Source organism: Zeugodacus cucurbitae, chromosome 5 (assembly GCF_028554725.1).
Source record: "Zeugodacus cucurbitae isolate PBARC_wt_2022May chromosome 5, idZeuCucr1.2, whole genome shotgun sequence".
Classification (NCBI taxonomy): domain Eukaryota; kingdom Metazoa; phylum Arthropoda; class Insecta; order Diptera; family Tephritidae; genus Zeugodacus; species Zeugodacus cucurbitae.
The window spans coordinates 62,191,405-62,217,111 of NC_071670.1; the positions used below are offsets into that span (position 1 = coordinate 62,191,405).

At 36.3% G+C, this 25,707-nt stretch overlaps 1 protein-coding gene across 6 annotated transcripts in view; it reads right to left on the reverse strand.

The window, feature by feature from the left end:
• The window catches only part of LOC105208961 (uncharacterized), a 188,257-nt gene that overhangs the window by 130,292 nt on the left and 32,258 nt on the right, over positions 1-25,707 (reverse strand). For all 6 annotated transcript variants that reach the window (XM_054230681.1, XM_054230680.1, XM_054230679.1 and 3 more), the window contains exon 2: positions 4,653-4,701. The gene's annotated coding sequence lies outside the window, so the exon portion shown is untranslated. The remainder of the gene's footprint in view (positions 1-4,652; positions 4,702-25,707) is intronic.

Genomic DNA, 25,707 nt, shown 5'->3' on the forward strand with positions numbered 1-25,707 from the left:
GAAAACATAATAAAAAAGGCGAAAACAATAAAATCTACGCTGAAAAATATAATTCTTATTTCTTGTGACTTCTGAAATGAGACGTAAAAAAATTATTTACACGTTTTTAGTATGTAGTTGTGCTAGTTTAAAGATTCATTTTAATTTTTTCAGTACTTAAATAAATGTATTTATCAGTATCACTAGTTCATTTTACCAGAAAATCACTAGTTTTTGGAGAAGGCATTTCGTATATGATTCGTTTGTGGACTAGAGGTCAAGAGAGAGAGGATTTTTATATCGATTATATCAAATTTCGATAAGTAATTTTAATGTCGATTTTTTCGAATCTTGATTGTTGTTTTTTTATCAATTATATCGAATATCGATTAATCGAACACATATACATCGAATTTTAATTCCGAATTGATTAGCTAACCTATGTATTTCAAAAATGTTTATTCGAAATATAATAATATCAAAATAATATATAAGTTCATATAAGGCATCTCGAAATGTGTTTCAAATTTACTGACCATGTGTTTAATTTAACAGCCGATTCAATAGTTAACTCTCTAGGAAAGTAAATGTGGTGTGTTCAAAAAATAACAGGAATCGTAAAACTTTAAATTTCGTGGGTTTCGAAAGCATGGCGATTTTCGTTTGTTAAAAGCTCACATTTTGTAGTTTTTTTTTCATAAATTCTTGACCAACGCTGCGACAGCCGCCACATTCGCCTGATATGATTCGCCGTGTGACTCTTTTCTATTTTTTAAAATGAAAAAAAAAAATCGTTTTACAAGCATACCAGAATTCGCCGAAAGAGCCAAAGGCTATCCCAAAAAACCCGAGTTTAGGAAGTGTTTTCAGGATTGGAAGGAGCGCTGCGTAGTATCGAATGGAGACTATTTTGAAGGCGACAACTTTTTTCCACAAAAATTCCCGTTATTTTTTGAACTTACCTCGTATGTTGCCTACATTTAGGCGGAATTGCGAAATGTAAGACGCGTTAACTTCAGTAACATAAATAATTGTGAAAATGAACAATGAAATATTTTAAGTTTTAGAGTTTAAATTCAAGTTACATGAGTCATTATAGCATTGCAAAGCTGTATCTTTGACTGAAAGAGCTAACGAAAGCTCTTAAGTTCCCGATAGTCAATCGTAAACGAATTCGGATATTTAGGACTTAATTTTTGACGATATCCTATATATTATACAGTGGAACTTCCATAACTCGTATCACCATAATCCAGAAAAACCTTCGAGTTAGAGAGACTTCCGAGTTACTGAAGGTAATTAGTATGAAATTTGATTTCTATTGCCAATTCAAGACATCCAGTTATAGTGAACTTCAAGTTATAGACGTTCGAGTTATGGAAGTTTAACTGTATATCAGAAATTGAAAGTTCTTTCGAAACTCTGGCAAATTATTCACATAAGAGATATATCTAATTTTGCTTACCATTTTTACATGCAACAAGAGATTATATAGAGCTATTAATTATATTTTATTTGTATTTTTATGCAACCCTGTTCAATTTGTTCGACCAACCACGGCTTGCGGCATCCGCTATTAGATCCTACACATTTTTTTTTTGTCAAAAAGCATTTCATTACAACAGCCATCACCACACACAATGCTTGTCAATTTACACACAAAGCACATAGCCGAATATTTACGCATTTAGGCCAACATTTGCCACTCGCCATTTGCCATTTGATACCGAAACACCCGAGCATGTCAACAGCGCCCCAACCATTCAAATATATACAAGAATACCAGCAGTCGCAGCCGAAAAACAATACCCCAGTGTGTGTCCGATAATTACACATGAGCAGCTGACGAAAAACCACATTAATTAGTGTCGAAAAACGAATATGCGAATTTCCGAACACTCAAGTTGAGCTGCCAGCAGATGTCAAAGGTTGTCAATATAATGAAATCGAAAGACCAAACGAATTTTAGGCGCCACACAATCACATATCAGAATATATACACCTAGGCACAGCAGATGAACCGGAAAACCGCTGTGTGTGTTAATGTGTTTGTGGTGAGGGCTATACAACAACAACAACAGCAGTAAAAGTATTGGAAATAAAAGCGACAAGCCATCATATGTCGAAGCGACGCCGCTGCATGCCGCCATATGGTTGATGCATCCACATCCACGCCGGATGTGCGCTTAATGAGTCTCATTACGACGTTTTTCCGCTGTCAACGAGCCAGTTTTAATGCTGCGACCGCCCGCAAGCATCACAACTCCGGCGCAGAGAGTAAAAGCAACAACAAAGTGAGTACTTTGCAGTGTGATAATTTCGATTACCGTACGAGTGGTTGAGGAAATCAGCATTTCGATTTGCCTAAGCAGCCTGCTGAGTGTATGAGTGTATGTGTGTGTACAGTTATGTAGATGAGTGTATGTGTGTGCGCCTGCTGAGTGCTACTCAGTGCACTCATTAAAATGCAATTCGCACTGCGCCAATTTGCCTTCGCCCACAACCAAGCAGCACTTGACCTACACGAAACACTTTGACCGATAGAGGCCGCTGACGTCGGAAAGGAGTATGATGTGATGTGTTTATGTAACTGTATTTTTTCTGTTGAGTTGCCTGCAATTTGAATTGTGGAGCCAAAACTGATTGGTGCATTCTAGCGCTCGACTAGGCACTCGTGTGAGCACTTGGAAGCAATTTTCATAAATTCCACTTCATTTCATGGCACACAGACAAACATACACAGACACATACATACAAATATCTAAAAAGCTCGTCAGTCGTAATAAAATTTCAAGGTCTTGCACTTTCTAACTCTTTCGCTAAATTCATATGCTCCGCCAAACACTCACACAGTCAAATAGTTACGCTCATCACATTAACTGTATAGTCTACTTTTGTGCGCGCCACCGGAAATGTGCAAAATTCAATTAAAATGTAAATGAGCTTTGATTCGCGTGGAGTCACTGTCGAAAGACTTACTTACATTTGTGTATGTAATAGAAATGTCTTGAATTGTAAAAGTCCCATTAAAATAATGCAAATTGTCTACTTAAGTCTAATGAGCTTGATTTAAATGTAGAAATGGCTTTCTTAATGCAAATATCTAAATTTTAGTAAAGAATATGAGAAGATGAGTTTTCTTACATGCAGAAGTAGACATTTACATTCATAAATATTGAAATGCGCTGCTGAATAAGTTTATGACTTTTGAAATTAGCTGGCAACGCTGCAAATGTCAATTAATTCAAGTCTGCTGTAGTCTGTGGTCTCCCAGCTGAATTTGATGATCACTGGAAACGGATCTCACAAATATAAATTAAATATGGAAAATGAAATATCAAAAAGACTTCATCAAAATTCGTAAAGTTTGAAATTTTCGACCGACTGCCGGTTTTGGGTCAAATAAAAGGGTTCACAACGTTTAATATAAGCAAAGTCTTTCAGCGCATTTAGCACTTTAAATGAGTTTCCGATTCACCAAAACTTGAAAAGTGACGAATCGAATAAACAACTGGTATAAAATCATATATTGGTATAATCTTTGGATAGTGGCAAATCGATCACACAACTGGTATAAATCTCAAATAGTGATTATATTCAATTCACTCTCTTGTATATAGTTTAAGTGGAACATTTTCAAAAAACACTTACATGGTTTGCACAGAACTCAAGCATCGAGTTCAGGATTGATCAGGTGAATCGAAAACGATTACTAATCGGTTAAGAGGAACTTCTATGAAGCTTTTAATAAGGGTCATAAAATCCTTTAAACTTATGTTATGAGAGTCCACATCAAATTTATTAAGAACAAGGAAAATTATGCTAGAAATTGGTTATAAATATTGGGGAGACAGTAAAGGCTCTTAAAGGCTTTTATCAGAATGAATCTATTTCGCACATTCGCACAAAAGAATCATTATATTTTGCAGAACGAATGTTAAATTAATAGCCAAAGTTCATCCTAAGAATCGATAGCGTACTTTTTTACTAACAAAATACTTTTGGTTCCAGTTATGTCTATACCTATGAAGCGTGCTTTCTTGCATTATAGGAAATATTTGGTATTTTCTTTAACTATTTGATCTACAGTAAAGGACAGAATACATATCAGTTTTGAACTCTAACTTATTTGCAATTCATAATCGCTTGGAAGACTTTCGACCATCCCATCACATCAGAAATTAGTTGAATAATTCACTCAGTTCTTACTAGGGACTTCGAACAGCCCTATTATATATTCACTTAATACCACTAACTCGAGTTTATTAGACCTTTTGACACAAGCAAAGTTTGTCATTAAAAAACTGTCCTTTCAAATAGTCTTAAACACCATAATTTGTGTTTCCCAATAATGCAACTAAAATTTGGACGCAGAACTGAAGAATTAGGTCTTAGCAATCTGAAATTTTCCTTTCCTCTTTCCCAGTGTTTTGATAGTATTTTGACTTTATATAATAAAATCATCAAATTATTCTCAGAGTTTTTTGAAAACCACAAAGGAAACCATAAGAACTTCCAACTGTAGTTCACGATCCGTTATAAAAGTATCATAAGAGTTCCGTGACTTTGTTTTGTAGGTTATGATTTACGGTCATCTTGATCTTTTAGTATTTATTTTCATAAAAAATAATACAATATACAAGCATTTGTATGGAATACGGTACAGTACTTACTTTGTATTTTCTAGTTTAGAGTTTCCGCGAAGATTTGTCGACGTTTCAACTGAAAGAGAAAGAAAAAGATTTTTAATGGAAAATCATAAGTGATTTTAATGCACCCATATTATTTATATATTCATTATTGTATTTTATTTTTTATTTTTGTATCTATATATTCTCTTTCAACAACAACCTCGCTATCTATCCAACAAAGTTCATTGACCAACGACCACACACATCCTATATACTTATAACTATATTGATAAATGAAATTATATAACACAATATCCAATTACACACTCGCTTTCTTTCACTCGAATCTCAGTTTCCAACTAAACGAATTGAATTTCAATTTAATTCCCTTTTCTTTGCGAAGTGTCTTAAAAGGAAAATGAAATCAGTTGCCACACAACTATGTGCAGAAGATACATAAGATACATATATGTCTACTAATATATAGTACAAGCATTTGCTTATATTCTAGTAAATATCATCGCTTAAATAAGCATTTATCACTTCGAGCACTTAAAGGTTCAAAATACGAGTAAATAGAAATACAATGTAGCCCACACACATGCGCTCATGATCTAGTTAAGAGCACTTGGTAAATGGTTAGCTTTTAGACGCATCATTAATCAACTTGTCCTTATGCCACATCGGACTCGTATGTACACATGTGTATGCAGTGGTGATTTCATACATGAGATTTTATGCACCTGTACGTGTTTAGATGAGTACAGTGTCTGTCAAAACGAAAGAATCTAATCTGTGAGAAGACTAAAAAGTATATCAGTTAATAAAGGATCTCAGAAGACCACAAAGACTCTACAACTGGAGATATAAAGCACTGTTTGAACTATATTTTAGCAGTGTGGTGAGTTTCGTTTGATATATTCACCATACTATTCAAGATAGTCAAGGATTCCTTTTCGAACCTGACCAATATTGTTCAAGGATTGTGTAAATTAATCAACGAAACTAGACCGATATTTGACCTTTATAAGTATTTTCCACTAAAAAAAAGCTCACCTACACTCACCACAAAAAGTATGTAGCACATAAGCACACATCTCTCTATACATTTGTATGTATATTTCATATTTTCTTCCTTTGAACTAAATGTATCTCCATGTCGAAATGAACAGGTGTTTTTCTAGTTCATCTGCCACCTCGTCGATATTCCACTTAAAGGTAACTGGCGCTTGCCGCTTTCATTGTGTTATTATGCATGTGTAAGTGTCAGGAGTTCCGAGTGTCGAAGTTCATTGTAACATAATAAATTAACTTTCATCAAAGCGTCAACTGTGCAAAAGTGCTAACTGAAGAGCAAGTACATTACTGGCTGAGTTCCATGTAGGCAAATCCACTATGGAGGTTCATTAAAAAAAAAAAAAAATTTGTGAAAAAATTAAATAATTAAAATAAAAAAATAATATTCACTTGAAAATAAAATTCGAAAAATTTTCAAAGAAAATATTTAAAAAAATAGTATATTTAGTAAAAAAACATTTTCTCGATTTATTTTGGATTTTAACCATTGAAAAGTGATTTCAAAAATTTTTCAAAATGTGTTTATTTCAAAAAATTATATTCACTTCAAAGTATCTTTCGAAAAAATTTCAAAATAAATTTCGAAAAAAAAAATTCAAAACATATCAAAAACTTTCTTAGTTTACTTCGGAAATAATTTTCTTGTAAAAACAATTAATTTTGATTTTCGAGATTTGAGATTTCGAAATTTTTTCAAAATAAAATTTCAAAATATTTTTTATTTATTTTCTTTTTTTAATAGTTTTCACTTCGAAACAGTTCATAACCTAAGTAGTTCCCACTAGTAAAATTTATTTACAAAAATCAATATTCAAAATTTTTTCTCTGCCAACAATTTTTGCTCGACTTCTCAACTTCCAGCGCAACCCTCGTATTAGTTTATACATTCGCAACTACATAACGCCACATATCCATCAACATGCAGACACTCTGTAAGTAAGCGTGTAACTGCACGTGTATGTTCATCGCCGACATGTACGCGCCTATATAATTTAGTTGGGCACCGGCATCGAAGCACATCATCAATAACTCAAATTAACTTCATATTTCAACGGTATTATTGCTATTATTGTACTCGTTACACACACATTACAGTTTAATTACTTGCAGACGTGCGCTGAAAATGCGTCATAACAGCACAGACGTGGGGTTCTGTTAGCTGCTTGTTGGTGAATGATTGTGAATATTTGTCTCGAGATCATCACTGATGATGATGATGGAGTTGATGAGTTATGTTAGGTGCGGTACTCAAGACAGAGTTGTAATTTAGAAGGTGAAGAGTTTTCTTTTGTTTCAAGAATTTAAAGAACCGTCCAAAAGATTGACTCAAAAGGACCTAAATTTTATGCAGAATAAATAAGGACTAATGAGTGTTAATGGAAAGGAAATATTTGAAGCCATTGTGAGCCCGCCAATTCAAAGCTAACTCATTGCAATTCAATCTATTGTCGAATCAAAGACCTGATATACTTTTTTCCCACCCACATACATATCATACAATTGAAAATATTGTTTATTTATAAACAATTTATTTAAATTGCATATTTAATTTTCGCCCACAAAGCTCCAATTTCTGCATTTCACAAAAAAATAATCGACAATTTCTTAAATCGCGTAAATATTCGCCGCATCTGTGTGTGTGTGGATGCTCGCACAGCAAATATTATTTATAAAAAATAGAATTTAATTTATGTCGAAAACAATAATTACAAAACTTGCATCCACCCCCAACCCCTACAAGATTTATGCGCTGTTATTCATAGCCACAGACCCCCATTTCACTGTTTATTAATTTATTTTGCATACAAATAAAAAATGCGATTTTTTCTCACAACTCGCAAATTGCGGATAGTAATTTACACAAAGCAGTCAACTCAACTCAATGCCAGCGAAAAAAAATATTATTTGTAGTTTTCAATTAAAGTAGCGCGCTCTCGTTTCACGCGCACTCACCCAGCGGGGTGGGTCTGAAATAAAAGAAATAAATGTTGAAATTGCAAGTGCAAATGGACAGTAGCGAATCTATATATAGTATATATGTATATATACGAATGCATATATTTTGATTTCATTACAAGTGGCAAATGGCAACAGCATTCCGTAAAAGCCAGCAGAATCCGCTTGAAAAAGTCATAATAGTCGGCTAAGCGCTGGAGGTCGGCGCTCGATTAACCACAATATTTTTGGACAGCAACGATAAAAGTAAACCATTTTATAGTAAAAGTGAAACAATATAGAGAGCAATTATTTTTTGAATACTTTATATTAAATATGAATTCACTTTTGGCTGGAGTTAAAAATAGAAATGGAATACAACGGAAAACTGAAAAAATAATGAAATCAACGGGTTTTAAGAAATATAGAACTGTATATGAATGAGGATTGTAATGATTTACAAACTTTGGGACTACCCTGTTATAGCACACCCTAACAAAAATTTAGAGATACCATGAACTTCATCTCAAGATAATAGTATTTAATATATTCTATTAAGTTTAGGTTAGGTTTACTGTGTTTGATACCACATCGAGAATCAATTATGATACATAACCCTTGAAAGGAGGGCGGCTCTTTTATCCTCAGCACATCAGAAATTTGTTAAGTACATAGATTAATACTAATATCAAATAATTCCCATGAAGAATTGAAAAACTGAGAAGCTTTAACCGTAATCTCACAATAGTAGTTCAGCTAAAGCTAAGGAAATATCAAGATAATTTGTCCTACAACATATGTATACGCCATTATTATCTATCCAAATATTGTGGAGACGCCATCAAGCTGTCAAGCTTTCGAGAGATTAAGGTTCAAATATCTCGATAGCACCAGTTTCGGCGAACCGGATGAATTAGTCTGAATATATATTAACCGCCTTAACAAATTCGTAGCTTACTAAAAACGTTTTGTTGACTCTTGAAGGTCTGGGTTATTTCTATTTAAGAGTTAACGATGTCACAAAGGACGGGCGATCATAGCTTTTCATGTGAGATCCATTGGAACAGGCATGTAACATAACCTAACCTAAATTAGACAAGGCACTCTCGAAAAATGTCTCCTTTAACAGAAGAAGGGCATTTTTCTATTAACCGTTTTCTACCAGAAATAATGGTACCTTTTTAGATACAGTATTCTCCCATGAGAGTTGCCCTAGGGTAAGGTTTATATATATATATTTGGCGTAGGAACCGCTTTAAGCGATTATAGCCGAATCCACCAGAGCGCGCCACTCATTCCTCCTTTCTGCTTTTTGGCGCCAACTGTAAACACCAAGTGAAACCAGGTCACTTTCCACTTGGTCCTTCACACTTTCAGAGCTGGAGTGTTTTAATCCAACCGTACAACATGACCATGATGTGTCAACGTCGTCGCACCAATCGTACAGCTCATCGTTCCATCGTGTGCGGTATTCGCCGTTGCCAATAAGGGTAAGGTTTAGGAAACATTATTTTCGACCAAAAATAATGCTCCAGAGATATGTATATGAATATATTCTATCCTTCCGGATTACACCGGTGATCTATGCTTCTTCTTCTTTTTTGCATATTATACGAAGAACAGAGCCGCATACTAGACTTAAGACTTTTCCGTACGACTCTCTCCATTTAGAGTTCACTGCGTCTGAGTTTCGAGCCAACACTCCAATGTTTTCTAGTTAACCCCCAACTCTGCGACCTCAATAATGCATTATTTTAATGCAAATAAGTTATTCTTATTCTAGAGCAGGATACTTTTTTCCGGGAGTTACGTTAAGGTACGCCAAACTTTAGTGGAAAAACCTAAAATCCACTCAATTTAATTGGCTCCGACTGTCACCCCATTTAAACTTGTCTAAAAGCTTGTATTTGGGTAACCCATAGTAATGGCTAAAGCACTCAGCGCTTACGGCTGAATAGCCAGCTGCAAAAACAACAGCAAAACTAAAAGCACAGATATGCATGAAACGAAATAGAAGAGTAGCTAAAATGAATTCAGTAAACTAAAATATAAAAGGAACTCCGCTATAGCAGCGAACTGTATTTACAAATTGACAGTAGCAGTCGAAAAAAAACAAGCTGAGGAGCAAGGAGAGGCGGAGCAACCAAAAAAAAAATAACAGGAAAGGGAAGTACCGAGTGTCGAATGCCTTGTGGCGCCAAGTACTGTACGCATCCCGTTTACATGAAAACACAATTCGGATGCGCCAACACACACAATTTTTTTACCACATACGGATTTTCTAAGTGTGGCCTGTAGGAAAAAATTGGATGCAAAGTTGCATAGAAAATATATCGGAAGAGCTCTCCGAAGTACTTAGCGTTTTTCGGATAATCCTATATAAAACCACGTTATGTTATTTTTTTCTAATATTACGTTACGTTGGGATCTCTACTATTTCCATTTCTTTTTGTATATTTTTGTTCCACCCTCCACGATGACCAACTAATGGATTTTCCCCACAGGCCACCCACTACCAAACTATTCAGACACATTGTACTGAATAGAATACTGCAGCTAAACAGACTGTATAACCAACCCATATGTGGTCCTTCTGTTGCCTTTTGTATGCCGTTCCAATGCCGTTACTCAGCAGAGAGCACCAGCTTCTCGGTTCAAGGGTGAAAAACTATTCGTACTATTATCAAAAAGTGAAGCGAAAAAATTACAAAAACACTTTTGGTGGAAATTTTAAACCTCTAATTTGGCCGCAACGAAACCGTGAACTAAAAAAAAGAAACAGCTATGATTGGAATGACGTTGGCAAGAATATAAGGTTTCACATACATACATGTATGAGGGTTTCACTCTGGCGTTTGGTTTAGAAAATGAATGAAAGAACAATTTTTTGGTACAGCCAGTATTTTAAAGCCGAATAACTCTCAATTTAAATTTTATAATAATTTTTCCGGTTAAAATTTTTTGACATGTGGGAACTCTATTCTAAAATAGGTCTTAATTAAAAGCTTCTCGAATACTTATCGAAATGTTTTAATGCTTGATACGCATCCAACATACTTGCCTTAATATATGAGTAAAAATTACGAAATCGTGATAGAAACCACGCCTACTTCCTATATAACACCATCTTAAATGCCATCAGATTCTCTCACTTTCAAAATATATATTACAAAGAGTGTTATTGAAGATAGGGAAATGAAACTAAACACAAATAGTGCCTGTGTGTGTCTTAGTTCTCATAAAAAAAATTGTCGGAATCAAAGTATGATTCGTCGGGACCCTGATAACCAATTTGAGGTCCTTAATGTATATGATTGATATTAGACCGAAAATATTATTCAGTCTGTGAGATATCTGTATAATATTAAGTGGGTGTTTTTTCCCGATAATAATTTGACCTGGCGCTTAAAATTGATAAAAATCGGTTTAGTATTTCTCCTAGACCCCATATACCTAATTTAATGATTTTCATTATTCTGATTGACTTTCCACCATTTATGTCGGTCAAGACGGAAGTTATCTTTATAGAAAAGGTATGGAAATGGGTTCCAGAGCATACTTTGGTTTAATGAATAAAGTAGATGAGATCGGTTCAAATCGTTTCCATTCACCTTATACCTATGACTTTTTGACTTTATACCGAATATATGGGTGAATATACTCTTATATATATGATGTAAGAAATTAAGTGAACATGTGATCTCAAACATAATGTGGTCTGATACCAAAAATTTATGAAATCGGTCTATATCTTCCTCTAACCCCCAATATACCCAATTAAATAATTATTTTTCTTCTGAATTGCATTCTTAAAACTTTACAATATTCAGCTCCACCCAAAGTTAGCCCCTCCCTTACTTGTATATTTTTCCAAACGACACTTTTTCGAATATAACAGTTTTTGTGGCATCGTGTTTTTGGCTGTCGACTGCAGCGGCATTTTTCAATGTTCGCTTAAACTGTAAACTGTTGACATTTGTCACCTTTCGTTGACAGAATGCAATTTCAACGCCGGAAACAGTGACAGTTAGTGCAACAACAATGTCGAATCGAACAAAATTGAAACGATGCAGTTAACGGCTTTTAAACACAAATAACCACACTTTGACACATGTGTGTATGTATATATATATTATTTTGTGTCGAAATCCAGCTATGAGTGATGTGTGACAACCACAATGATGCGTTCTACTCAATTAATTGATAAGGTCCAACATAATCCATATCCATTAGTCAAATTTGAGGTTAACAGTTTGTGCTGTGTTGGCGCAATTTGTTGAACGTTCGTGCAATTTATTGTGAGCGTGGCATTAATTTTGTTTTTGGGATTTTTGCGTGCCTTTTAGTTTAGTGCGTTTGTAAATATTACAAATGGGCGTGTTTAAGGGCTTAGTCAATTATATTTTGGCAGGGTAAAGTGACAGCCATCATGTGTGGCACACTGGATTAATTGCGAATATTTGAAGAAATTTGATGGAATCAAAGAGTAATTGGAGAGAATTGAATGTATAGTTTTGGAATATTTAATCTTAAATACAAATAGTTTCAACATTTTTTTTTATTACCTATGGTTTTGAAAAATCCTAAATGAGATCTTTGGTCATGATAAAGTGAAAGGGATGTATATAAAGAGAGTAGAAGAGAGAATAGAACTTCCACTGTTTCCAAAACGACATTTAAGACTAAAATTAATTGATTTTAAACTATTTAAACCTTAATTGTTTTCAATTTATCATAACGCAATTAACTAATTATTCAATTATCAACTCATTATTGCTTTATAAGCCTCTACGGAGTACTGCGAAGTTAGTATATTTTATTCGAGAATAAAAATGTATTGTTAAAGAGATACTTATTGTTTAAGCTGGATTAAATACATTTAAACACTAAACCAGTTGATTCAATTAACATCTTAAAAGTCTCAGCTAATGGATCTGTTTAATAATGGTATTACATGGTCGACAAGAGTTATTACCCTTTAAGCTTAATTTGGTGATCTAATGGGGGAGAGAAGTGAATGAAAAACCTCTCCTTTCTTGCAGCCTATTCGTGGGTGACTTGATGATCCCTGTTGTGGCTGCAAGTCTCTGTCAACCGGGCACATAGGCGGTATATCCTTCAACCCGCACAGAGGAAATTCTGTTGCCCACGTGCCGGTCTGGAGACCCGTTGGCAGGACCGGTCATCATCTATCTTAAATCACATGATTATAGAAACCACAGTGGCTCTATGATCCTTGCAGAAATAGCAGGGACAAATATAAACTTAAAGCTTGATCCCATAAACAATAGTTTTTCGGCACACTCAACACAACAAAGATCGACCGTACATAGGAAGAATCATTTAAAAATATATATTATTCTTTAATGAAGCGTCTCGAGGGCTCTTAATTATACAATATGCAATTTCACCGTTCACAATATATTCTAATCCAATCCACTTTGCATGAAAATAGTTGGGGTATATTGGAATAAGTAGATTGAATTTTAGATAACTGTTTGAAATCGTAGAAAGTAAAATGTAAAGATGTCTTTAATATACAGCCTCTTTTCGTGCATCATATGGAACATTTTTTTTTTTTTGAAGATTTGAAATTTTAACCTATCTGGTATTGCTAAACAAATACTGAGGATACCCAAAAGAGTTCTTGGTTCCTAAGTTGGGGAGAAATTTCGAATTTTTCTTTGATATTGTAGTCTAGTTTCAACTTAAGCTGAATTTGTTAAGCGTATAAGTAGACATACAGATTTATAGAATTTAAACTATACTAAACTATACACTTGAAAGTCAAGTCTTAAAAGTCGCCATTCACTCGCTGTGCACTGTAAACCGCAATCTAATATCCGACGCTCATTTGTCTTGCAACTCAAGTGTTTAGTCACATCAAAGGATTACATAAATTTGTGAGATCATACTTGCAAACGACGAAAGAGCTTTTAAATACACGATTTTCCCAGCCAAAGTCGCAACAGTGCGCCATCAGCAACGATTTACTTTAAGCAAGACGACAGGCGGACACAAAAAATCACATGTCTGTAAAACAAAAAGTGACGTTGGCGTCGTCGGCGTCGTCGACGTCGTTGTCGTCATCGTCAAATGAAGCCAACAAAAGTGCGCGTAACAAAAGCAAAGCGCTGTTGTGTGGTTTAAAAAATGGAAATATATATGTGTGAGTGTGTTTAGTGTTTAGTGTCAGTTGAATGTGTCTGCGTGTCAGTGTCGCCTCGCTTCATCGTCCTTCCAAGCTGCCTATTGCACCGCTCTTACAACTACAAATTGATATCGCTGTGTCTGCATCTAATGTGCGCTCGTCCGTCCGTCCGTCTGTCCGCTCCATTTCCAACGACAGCGCACACATTTCGCACACCAATGGTGTTGCCACTGTCGCACTGTTTCACTGACAATCTGCGCTTGCCTTCAATGCTTCGTCCGCCCGTCTGCTGCGCTCCCCTTCTTTCATTGTCTTTGCTTTACTTTTGTCTGTTGTGGCTTTTTTTGTTTCTTCTTGTTGTTGTTGTTTTGTGGTGTGTAAAAATAATCCTGTCGCAGCATTTCAAGGATGTTGTGCATGTCAGTCGTCTCTGATTTCCTCATTGTTGTTGCACAATTTCGCATTGGCAAAATACGCGTAAGTTAACTGTCATGTTCATGAGACACCCTGTGTGCGCTTCAATTTTGTGTTGTTACTGTTGTTGTTTTTGCATTTTTGGTTCTCGTTCGCATGTGTCAAATGTATTAAATGTGCTCCGTTACATCGCGCCTTTTCCGTTTTGGTTTTTTTTCACTTGTTTGTCTTCCATCCTAATGACGTTTCTACGTTTCATTACGCTTTTCCCTTGACGTTTCACTAAAGCCCTTGTAAACAACAAGAACAACAGCAACATAAATGGAGCTAATGGTCGTTTTTTCGCTCTTTAGAAAAGTCTGTTATATGCTGTATTCTATTGCTGTTGTTGTTGTTTGCTTTTTCAAATGTTTATTTTTGTTGTTGTCCAACTCGTCCTGTTGTTACAATTGGAGTAATTGGCATTTGATGAGCTAAATATGTGTTCGTAGATGTGAAAGCTTAATGAAACAACTAGTAGCAGAGTTCGGGATCCCGAATTTCGAAACTACAGTAAAATTTTTGTAACTTCGGAAATTTTTTTACAGTACTTATCAAAAGTACTCTATTAGAATAGAGCTACAAAATCTGTTCTGACTTCAAACCTAAGAAACGTTTAATCTTGTATCTCGGACGACCAGTCGAAAACTCCATCAAATACCGAAAAAGACTGTTAGATCTTACGTTAGGTTTGGTTAAAGGACTCATCCAATAGATCTCTCACTTATACAGCTAAAATCGCCAGTCCTTTGTGATGACGCAAACTCTAAAATATATGTAGATACCACAGATCTTTAAGCGTCGATAAAACGCTTGGAGTCTGTCACAAATTTGTTAAGGCGGTTAATATCTAAACGAACAAATTCATTTGATTCGCCGAAACTAGTGTTACAACCTCAGTCTGGCAAAAGCTGGAAAGTGAAGGAGATAGTCTCTAGACTCGTACCATGTACACAAGAATAAAACTTATGCTGTGCCTAATTAATATCATAGACCACCGTGCAGGTTCATTTCTACACATAACAAGCTTTTCACGTGACAAGAACTGTCTTACACCTCCTAGTAGTTTACCTATTTCTCCCAATATTTTTTGCTGGAAAAGAAATCTTTCAATTTAGTTAAAGTATTTTTTATAAGAGAAGTATTCCAACTACTATGATAATGCTATGCTTATAATAAATATATCAAGAACAATTTTCAGATCCCGAAATATCTAGATTATTCTAAATTAACTGTACTAAGTCAAGTACATATATATGTACATAGTGTTTGTTAACGGTTGTGTTACTAGTGGTTGTCATCAATAATTGTCTTGCATTAAATTCTCTTTAACTAAACTTTGCTTCCCGCATGATCCCACTCGCCACGATTGTCACTTGACATCATTCAAACGATTATATCAACTTTATTTGTAAGTGTTTTTGTAATATTTAACAGGACTATTTTACTACAAGAGTGTACAACTGCTGTTGACAGTCATAACTTCGAAGTCGTAGATAATTTCGTACACCTGGGAACCAGTATCAACAACACCAACAATGTCGGCCTCGAAATCCAGCGCAGAATCACTCTTGCCAACAGGTGCTACTTTGGACTGAGTAGGCAATTGAACAGTAAAGTCCTCTCTCGACGAACCAAAATCAAACTCTACAAGTCGCTTATCATTCCCGTCCTGCTTTATGGTGCAGAAGCTTGGACGATGTCAACATCAGATGAGACGACACTAGGAGTTTTCGAGAGGAAAATTTTGAGCAAGATTTATGGTCCTCAGAACATTGGCAACGGCGAATACCGCAGACGATGGAACGATGAGCTGTACGAGTTATACGACGACATTGACATAGTTCAGCGAATAAAAAGACAGCGGCTACGCTGTCTAGGTCATGTTGTCCGAATGGACGAAAACACTGCAGCTCTGAAAGTGTTCGATGCAGTGCCCGTCGGAGGAAGCCGAGGAACGAAAAGGCCTCCACTCCGTTGGAGGGACCAGGTGGAGAGCGACCTGGTTACACTTGGAATCTCCAACTGGCGCCGAACTGCGAAGGAAAGAGAAGAGTGGCGCGCTCTCATCGATTCGGCTATAGCCGGCTAAACGGTTGAACGCCAATAACATACATACATTTTACTTTATAAATATAAATAAAGTTAAGAAGTAGGGCGATGGAGATTAGTCAACAGCGCTGAAAGTGGCCACCATTCAGAAGATCGTCTAAAATGACTTCATCACTGCGATCTTTATAAGATCTTCTCAATTAAAAGGAATAAGTAAGGTTAAAGCTCGGAATGAAATTAAACAAAATCTTCTTGATAAACCAAGGACTAGATCAATAAAGAAGCAATGGATATAACGAAATAGAGAATAATCTGTCAGATTCACTTGGCTTGAAAAGGTTACGCATCATGCCAAAACGAGATGAGGATTGGTTAGAGACATTCAGTAGTGATATGCAATAGGTGTCGTCCTACTGCATTCTTCGGCAGCATACGACCAACTTGAGAACGAAACAGAAGTAATATAAACTTGGTAAGAAAAATAATTAGTTCTACTAAATAGAATAACAGGTAACGAACTTTATATGAGAATATTCTTCATACGAGATGTTTAAGCAAACGTTCAATTTTGGTTATGTATTGATCGCCTTGGTTTGGGGTCAATCTTGAAATTGCCTTGTCACCATTTCTGCAGATGTTAATCAAACAATATGTCGGATTAACCGTGTCGAAGTGGGTTTTGTACGTAACTACCACTTGGTGGACCTTAAGTATAAGCCTAGTCTCTGAGGATATATCTGACATTACAAGTTTCGTTTCGCTTTGAAACTTCGCCATTTGCCGATTAGTTGTGGAATTCACTATTTATTTATTGCACAACCACCCTCCATCCATCCTTTTCATTTTCATTTTGAAGTGTTTACATATTTATTTTTAATTATATAAAAATTCTCCGCTTCCGCCAACACCTTTTTCCACCATCATTTCCAAGCGGCAAGACCATTTCTATTTTATCAACCGAAACTTTCATTGTTTTAATCTGCAAATGCATCTGCGTGTCCGCAAAACTTTTTTGCATATTTGCTATAAAACTTTTAATATTCATTTTACCGCAATTGCATATATAATTACACGAGCCAGCAAGCCAGCCAAAGGCACCGTATGACGCCCGACGATGGACACTCACTCGTTGGCTTCATTGCCATGCAAAGGCTGTCAATTTCAACGCAGCCGCACGTTATGGATTGCTGGCAATGAAAGTTTTATAGTGTGTGTGTGTGGGTGTGCTGGTGCTCTGCTGTCGATGCGTAATTAGTTGAATTGAATTACCATTCACGCCCATTCATTGCTTTCATTTGTTTTTGCTGCGACTCGGCTTTTTGACGTCTTCATGCCAACGTGAGCTATTACTTGGTACCCTGTCACTGACACTAGTGCTCTACTAGGTTCCACTTTCGCTACCTTCCGCTCACTCTCTTACGCGCGCTCTCTCTCTCCCACTTAATTCTCCTTATTATCTGCACTACCTTTGCTCTTCTTCTACTAAATTCACACAAAAAATCCAATTAATTTAACTTTAAAAGCCCTCAACCTCTCTCACCCCACCTTTCCACTCTCTCCGTTATGCTTTGCGACTTCGCCTGCAAGCGTCCATATGCCGTGGGGGCTCTGTAACGGCACTTCACTGCTGACACATTAACATTTTCATAATGATAATGACGTCTTGTTGTTGTTTGTTTTTTTCTTTCACCTGCTGTTTGACCCGCAACTCGTCAGTCAGTACCAGTACCGTTGGTCATTCGTCGGCATGAACGTGATGGACACGAAACAGACATTCTCTAACGGACACCACACCTTTTCACCCAATGCTTGCTTGAAGGAAACTATGGTCTGAGCCCAAAGCGTAGACGGTGGGAAGCAAGGTATGGCTGACTGGTGTGTCGGAAATTATCGTTTAATAGATAGTGTAGCTGGCCTTTTGGGTTAATGCATATGCAAATAAGTTTGTGGGCGTGTGTGTGTATGAGCGTGTAAGCATGCGTAGGTGGCCACCCTCTATTCCATCAAACGTAAGCACCAAAAAAGCTGTTTGCTTTCGTCTACCTTAACAAATTATGAACAAAACTATATTCAACTTTGTTGTACGAATATATCCACGCGTGAAAACAAGAAACAACAAAAGTATAAACGCAGCAAAGCGAACATATCTATAGTGAATATGAAAATGTATCACATTGTATGTGTAAACGTTTGTGTGTGTGGGGTGTGGCATGGGTTGTTTCATTTCATCCAAATTGCTAACCTATAAAATAGTCCACGTCGCATGCATAGTTGTTGTAGTTGTGCTCATATAGACGTACGTGCACTTAAAAGTGATAAAATTTTATCGATTTCATTTTTTGTTCGCGTATATGAAATGGGCACAGGTGAATTGGTAACTGCCATACACAAAAAAAATGTATAAGCCCAGCGGGAAATTGGTCTACTGAAACTCCATATTATTGATTAGAAATTGTTTCTTCTTCTTTGTTTTTATACTCTCGCAACAAAAGTTGCTAAGAGAGTATTATAGTTTCGTTCGCATAACGGTTGTTTGTAAGTCCTAAAACTAAACGAGTTAACTATAAGGTTATATATACCAGGGTGACGAGTTAAGTTCAAATCCGAATGTCTGTCTGTCCGTCCGTCCTTCTGTCCGTCCGTGCAAGCTGTAACTTAAGTAAAAATTGAGATATCTTAATGAAACTTGGAACACGTGTTCCTTGGCACCAGGTTAAGTTCGAAGATGGGCGGAATCGGACCACTGCCACGCAAATAAAATAAAAATTTGGTACAAAGGATTGTTCTAGGCAGGGGCATATCTGGATGTAATGTTTTTGGGAATGTGGACGTGGCCCCGCCCCCTACTAAGTTTTTGTACATATCTCGTAAACTACTGTAGCTATATCAACGAAACTCTCAGGAGTTGTTTTTTTTTTCAGGCATTTCTTTATATAGTCCAAAAATGGAGGAAATCGGATTATAACCACGCCCACCTCCCATACAAAGGTTACTACTAATACGTCAGAGGGAATATGTTTCTTCTAATAATATGTCACCGTGCCAAAAATGGGTGAAATCGGGTCATAACTTCACCTGGCTCCCAAATACCTAATATTAGGGTTTCCAACTTTCAATGGACTTTATACCATATATATGACGAATATGTGAAAGCATCTTTGGTCACATCGTGTTTTCTCTTCCGTTGGTGCGTGAACGCAAATCAGCGATATGATGCGGATTGTAGCTAAATGTTCATCCACCGGGGTGAATGCCAGGGCTCGAAGACGAAATTTGCTTTCCTTTATATAGCCGCTGTAGTAGGTGTCACAAGGACCCACCTTCTTCCGTCCTTGTCCCGTCCTTAGCATTTCTTGGATGGCGGTGATGTCAGTCGTATGAGGACATCAACCAGCTGGGCAGAGGCCTGACTCAATGAGGGGCCGGACATTCCAGGTGCATACCCTCAAATCATGATCCTTAAAACGTTTGCAGGGGTCGTCATCAAAGGGAGTTTCTCATCCGAGACTCTGTTTGATATTTCATTGAGGAGAAAATGCTTCGGGCTTCGCCTTCTCACTTTAGCTCGCCTGTTGGCTACCCAGAGGATACTTAGTCTAAAACAAAAAATGCAAAAGAATCGTTCCTGGCCACTCCCAATTAAATGACAGTTCGAAACTTTCCCCACTTCCTTGAACTGCTACATATGACTCCATACCACTGATACATATATCTTCATCTTAAAATTTGCTAGAAACCCATAAGACCTTAGTTCAGATGTTGCTAAGCAGTACTGCTCTTCTTCTAAACGCTGTTTCATGAATTCAAACTCATTACCCCCAAAGAGACGACTAAACTTTGAACTCCACTTCTTTTAGCGCTACTTTAAGAATAAATCTATTTAAAATAACAATTTATAATTTATAACTTTATTCCCCCAACAGACAGACCATAATTTTGTCGATAAATCAAGCTAAATTCCTGCCGACATTTTAATGGTCTTGTAATGTATACCGTTTGGAGCATTGCTACAAGCACAAGGGAGTGCTACAAGCAGCACTGACAAACAGCTATTAAAATGTAGCCATACAGCTAGACACATATAACGGTATCACAATTTATATATATGGAGTTTATACAGGTCATAAGGGAAATTACAATGCGAACTACATGCAACTGCGGGTGAAATTATATGTTGTAGACTATATACTCAGTGTATAAAAATTTCTAGCCTAATCAATACATTAATTTCACCTTGTAGCAATACAACACTTTGTACTGATTGATAAGCAAATTACGCCTACAATTGAAGTGCTTTCAGTGAGGGTAAATTGGCGGGTTGTATTATAAGTATCTGTGTATAAATTTACATATCGATTACTGAAGTGACTTTGTTGTGTAAGAGTTAAAGCCAAAAGCTACGCTGTTTCAAGCTTAAAAGTGCTGTCGAGCTCGTAAAAAGGCAAAAAAGCTTAAACCGCAGCCTTCGCGCAACACCTTCACATATACTTCTCTATAACCTTGATAACCAAATGAGTTAATTTAACTTCATGAACACGCGTGCAATGACAATTTCTCTTAATTCACTGCTCGTTAATGCGAACATTAAATTAATGAAATGCATATTGCTTTACCAACGTTTAAGCTTTACTACGGATGTGTGCGCTATAAGTGCTAACATATGAGGTAAATGAAGTAAAAGTGAAAATAAAAAAAAAATAAAAAATAAAAAACAACAACAACAACTATTTTATGACAACACAAAACGTTTAAATTTATTTAAAAACCATTTAATAAAATAAAAACAACACGGCAAGTAATAAAGCTGTAAGCGCCGTGGCGTATACGTAACCTTTTTTTCATAATATGGCCGGAAGTGATCAAGTGCCGCGCAACAAGGAAAAGTATTAAACAGTTAAAGCGTAGAACTTAAAGCGCACAACAAAAGCAATTATGTGTTTAAAGCGCTAAGTAAAAGGACACTTTCTCAAAGGCTACTGAACACGCAGGCATTTGTTTATATTAAGGACATACGAGTACATATGTGTTTTCTCACAAGCTCAAGTGTAGGTATAGTAAATATATAAAACTTGAAGACCATCAATAAATGCAAATATCGGTCACTTGAAAGTTTGCACGCATCAAAAGCGTCAAGTGCAGACACACAAAAACACACATACAAACACGAGCTCGCTTATTAGTTGACACGAGTGTATATGTAGTATGCCTGACATTCACTATTATGATTGTTAAGTATATTTTATTAGCTACACGAGTTAGCGATTAGCAAGCTAGGCAAGGAATAAGAACCTACTTTGCTTGAGCTTATGGTAAACAGTACACTGTGCACACGAACAAACACACACACACAAGCGCACACTTGCATGCCGTCACAAGTCAAGAAGGAGCAGCTGTCGTATAGCAGCTTACAATTTGTTAGCTGCTAGTGTGCAGTGTGATGTGCGGGGTGGCAAGTGAAAATCATTATAATACATGTTCATATGCATTATTAATACCAATTTTTGCATACAGATTTCGCTATAAATATATTTATACGGTAGCTTACATACATATTTATAAGTGCCAACATGTGTAACTGGTGACCTCTAAAACGTATATATGTATATGTATATCTGCTGAGAATAATTGTTGATCAGCACTCACAGTGTGTACAAGGACAGTGGCGTTTTAAAGCTATTAAAGGGGCGTAAAAATTAAAAAAAAAATTTAAATAAGTATTTATCATCCCGTCGGATGTCATGTGAAAATGAACATCACTCTTAAGTCTGAACTTCATTGCAATTTACTCTAAAATACTTATAAACTATAAATCTACTTCTTTTAATTTTTCAATTAAAGCTTATAAAATAAAATACAAAAAAATATAATTTCCGGTCAATATGACCCTGCAGCATTGTCGACGTGTTAATAGTAAATTGATAACTCTAAAATTCAAGATAGACCACGTATAGCAACCATTTATTAACTCTTACCTTAAAAATTATAAATTAATTTTCAAAACCTTAAAACTCTGAGGGTCTTTTTGACGCATTGTTATTAGCACAGGGTTAATTAAAATGACAACGGCCCTAACAACCACTTGAAGCTCAGAAAGTGACCTCTAATATTCCAGATTGTTTAACTATAGCAATAGTTTATGAACACTTCCCTTAAAGCATACACAATTAATTTTCAAAAACTCAAAATTCTGAGGCTCAATTCGACCCAGTCTTATTAACACAGGCTTAATAACAAATAAGTAGGGCATTAAAGACGCTTTAAAGTCCAGGAAGGCTGATAAAACTGTATTAACTCTTCTTTTATTAAAAATATTTTTCTGGTCAAGGTGACCCAGTGGTATAGCCGAAGGGCTAATATTAAAAGTAAGGTTTTACAATCAAAGTACAGAAAGTTGTAAGAGAAATGTTTCTACTTTAAGAGCCAAAAGCTATTTTACAATCTATCGAGATTTCTACTTCTTTAGCGCAGGCTTATAATATATAATTGAAGATATTTCAACCGTACTTCTTTTTAAGAGTCTAATGAATTGAATGGAGGATGGAGTCATATGTAGAAGTTCACGTAAGTGAGGAAAGTTTCTGACTGCTATTCACTTGGGAGTGCCCAGGGACGATTCTTTTGCATGTGGCTCAAGCAGCTCACGACTTCCGGTCTTAGACCAAGTATCCTCTAGGTAGCCAACAGACATCCGTTTGGAGGCGAGTGTAAAGTGCTCTCTCGACGAACAAAAACTATACTATACAAGTCCCTCATCATTCCCGTCCTACTTTATGGTGAAGAAGCGTGGACGGTGTCAACATTCGATGAGACGGCACTAGGAGTTTTCGAAAGAAAGGTTTTGCGGAAGATTTATGGTCCCTTAAACGTTGGCAACGGCGAATACCGCAGACGATGGAATGATGAGCTGTATGTGTTGTTCAACGACACAGACATAGTCCAGCGAATAAAAAAACAGCGGCTACGCTGGCTAGGTCAACATGAATACACGCTGGTGGAAGCCGAGGAAGAGGGGGCCTCCACTCCGATGGAAGGACCAGATGGAGAAGGACCTGTCTTCACTTGGTATTACCAATTGGCGCAAACTGCCAAAAGGAGAGATACGTAACCGCGTAAGCGGTGTCTACGCCAGTCAAGAAGAAGAAGAATGATTTCTAATATAACCCGTCGTAACTAACATATCCTTTTATAGCATAATCCAACCTACCCTAACAGACCGCACTTATGAAACAAAACTCGTCCAAATATTTTCGATCAAACTTTGCGTGGATGCTCCAGAACAATAAAGAATAGATAGAAAGAAAAAATTATTTTAGATCCTCTTTATGTTTCTTTGAGACCACAATTGTGATTGATGTTTCAGGAATAACTAATAGTTGTAATCTCTATAAGCCTGATCAAAAATAAATTTGTATATCCTAACTCAACCTACCCTAACAGATCCCCTTAAGAAACTAAGCGTATCCAAGTATTTTCGAATATTCAATCCATACTCCGATGTCCCAGAACAATAAAGAATAAAAAAACATTTTAGATCCTCTTTATGTTTCATTGAGACCAAACTTCTGATTGAGGTTCCAAGAATAATTAATCTTCAAGATTTTCGCGGGTTTCGATCACTTTCTTCTCTCTTTAAACATGTGACCGGGAATGTCTACCAAGCAAAATAGTGTTAGAAGAGGAACTTGTACTTGTATTAGCCAACAATTCTGCCTAGCTCAAATAATATACTATACCGAAGGACTCGAAAGAAAATTTTATTTGATGTGACATTTTAGTAATTCCACATTTATTCACTTTTAACTAAAAATTAGAAACAGTATTGTCAAATTTTATAATCTTTCAATAATATTTGTGCGCCCCCTCACAAATCTGGGCCCCAAAAATTCAACGTTCATTCTGCTCAAATAAGACGTATAAGACTTGTTCTAGTACAAATATTTATTACCCACAATATGTATGCAGAGCCATGAGTCGAGCACTCAACGCTTGGCTAAGTTTCTTCCAGCACGTTGAGTGCGTCACCCCTCACTGATGACGGCACACACATGTTGTGCTACTCGAAGAAGACATTGCTCGATGCTTAGTTGCTTATGTTTTTGCACGTGTTCCCTCGATAGGAGAGTGTATGTACGTACTTGCGCATATATAATTTGGCGATGACATAGCCACTTGACGACCGTGAACACGAAGATTTGCATGCACACAGTAGTTTGGCAAAATTCAAAATAATTCAAAAAATAAATTGGCTCAGAGTGCAGTGAGCGCCATTTTAAGGTGGCATAGCTTAATTTGGAACCTAATTGACTAAGGAAAAGTAATACGCTCTCCCGCTTCTTGTTTGGTATTATGCAGGAAATATTTTGGAATGCATTGAAGTAGTGTTGAGGAATGCTTATAGGGAATTTGAGATGAAGGAACCTAAATGAAAATGGTGTTATCTAAGTGCGATAAACTAACCGGCTAGTACCGAATTCAATAAATATAACTCAGAATACTACAAAGTATAATACATAAACTCTAGTTTACTGTTTCGTGCTTAGTTTGAGAAACTCTGAGTTTAATTTAAAATATTATTATACTCTCGCAACAAAAGTTGCTAAGAGAGTATTATAGTTTTGTTCACATAACGGTTGTTTGTAAGTCCTAAAACTAAACGAGTTAGATATAGGGTTATATATATCAAAATCATCAGGGTGACGAGACGAGTCAAAATCCGAAATAAAATTTAGATATCTTGATGAAACTTGGAACACATGTTCCTTGGGACCGTGATAGGGTTTCTTTCGAAGATGAAAACATATAAAGTGCCATAACTAAGTCATAAATTTGGAACAAAGGATCGCACTAGGAAGGGGCATATTTGGATGTAATTTTTTTGGGAAAGTGGGCGTGGCCCCGCCTCCAAATCGGTTATTTGTATATATCTCGCTAACCAATAAAGCTATATAAAGCAAACTTTCTGCAGTCGGTTCTCTTACGTACCCCACCACACACCATGAAATTAGTTGAAATCGGATAATAACCACGCCCACCTCCCATACAAAGGTTAGGTTGAAAATGACTAAAAGTGAGTTAACTCACTAACTATAAACGTCAGAAATACTAAATTTTACAGAAGAAATGGCAGAAGGAAGCTGCACTGAGATTCTTTTACAAAATGGAAAATGGGCGTGGCATCGCCCACTTATGGGTCAAAAACCATATCTCAGGAACTACTCGACCGATTCGAATGAAATTCGGTATATAATATTTTATTGACCTGATGACACGTGTGGAAAATGGATGAAATCGGTTCACAACCACGACAACTTCCCATGTAACTCAATTTTGAACTCCATCTTATTCCTTCACTTTATTATATATACATAAGGAACCAATGAAGATAGCGAAATAAAACTTTACACAAATACTGTATATGATCTGTGGCAT